The sequence below is a fragment of the Mustela nigripes genome, chromosome 16, assembly GCF_022355385.1.
Source record: "Mustela nigripes isolate SB6536 chromosome 16, MUSNIG.SB6536, whole genome shotgun sequence".
In the NCBI taxonomy this organism is placed as follows: Eukaryota; Metazoa; Chordata; class Mammalia; order Carnivora; family Mustelidae; genus Mustela; species Mustela nigripes.
The window spans coordinates 389,012-390,558 of NC_081572.1; positions in this window are offsets into that span (position 1 = coordinate 389,012).

Here is a 1,547-nt window from a genome sequence, read left to right on the forward strand (position 1 = left end):
TCTTTGGAAGGTAGTTAGAGCTAGATATCAGCGTGGGGCCCTTGTGATGAGGTTAGTGTCCTCAGAAGACAGACACCAGAAAGTTTGCATGCGCTCGCTCTGGCCCCTACTCTGTGAGGACATGGGAAGAAGGCAGCCACCTGCTCACGGGGAACCAAAACAGCCAGCATCTTGGTCGTGGACTTCTAACCTACAGAACAGTGAGAAATAAATGTCTGCGGTTTAAGCCCCCAGCCCGGGGTATTTTGTCATAGCAGCCCAAACTGATGAAGACAGGCCCCTTCTGCTCACGAATGACAAGGGCTTCTCTTGTTTGTATGTGTTCGTGAAATCTGTACCTGCTGCTTGTGACAAGGGAGCACATTTTCAGAGTTGCTGTGCCTCTCCCGAGCTGCAGATAGTCCAGAATGTGGAGAAGGCAGGTGTGCGAGGAGGTCATTTTAATTGGATGGGATGTACAAGAGTGCCCCCAGACCCCTCTGTCCAGCTCTGAGGGTACCCCCAGGCTCACTCACAGCAAAGGGTGGAGGCCTGGTGTAATGGGGTGGGGACCTTGATTATGCATACTCAGAGGATATTCTAAGATGATTGGATACAAGGTTGCCAAATATGAAGAGATCTTCCTTGTGGGATGCTGCCAGAGCCCCCTACTACAAGTTGATTGGTCCAGAGGTGGGCATGGATTCCCACCCAGTTGGCTGATCCTATCTGGGAATTTTGGTATTGGATCTGAGAGCCAATCAGGTCAATCTCTCTCCATCGCCCATTACTCCCTAGAAGGGGAGAGAAGTCTGGGAACTGGAGGGTCCCCACATGGGCCTCTCCCCCAGCTCCGGCAGAAACACACGCACACAGGCGCACGTGTGCTGGCACATGCACACGCACACACACAAGCGGAGGCGCACGTAGGCACACACACGAACACGTGCACACGTACACAGGCACACGCGCACACACAGACACGCGCACCCACGCGCTCTGGGACAAAGACAAGGTTCTGGAGGAGCCGTGTGGGACACCGCGTGCCAAGGCTCACCCGGACAGGGACGCTTGACGCCAGGCGACCTGGCCCTAGCCTCCCGGCTGCATGTCCGAGAACGGAACCCGCCCTTGCGCCCCGCCCCCCAACCGGCCCAGCGACGTCTCCAGGTGGCAGGACGTGGAGGACGCGGCACCGGGGTGGCCACCCCTGCAGCCCGACCCACGCCCCGGCCGGGCGGCCTTCGAGGCTCCAGGGCAGTTCGGGGACAAGACCAGCCCCTTCACTCCCTGCCCCCTGGCTCCGCCCCAACCCGCCTCGGGGCCTCATTGGCTGTGGCCGCAACCGTGTCGCTTTTGGTCTCCGCCCCCAACCTGGCTACAGCTGCGAAGACCGGATCCTCCGGCAGGGGCGGGAGGACCGTGGCCTGGAGGCGGAGACGAAAGGGAGATGGACGGGCAGCTCAGTCAATGAGTGCGCGCAGCCGCCCTAGCAACTGCGGGTCGCCAATGGCGGGCCGGGGCGGGGCTACGCGCTGTCAGCAGCGGGGGCCGCCGGCCCGCGGCGA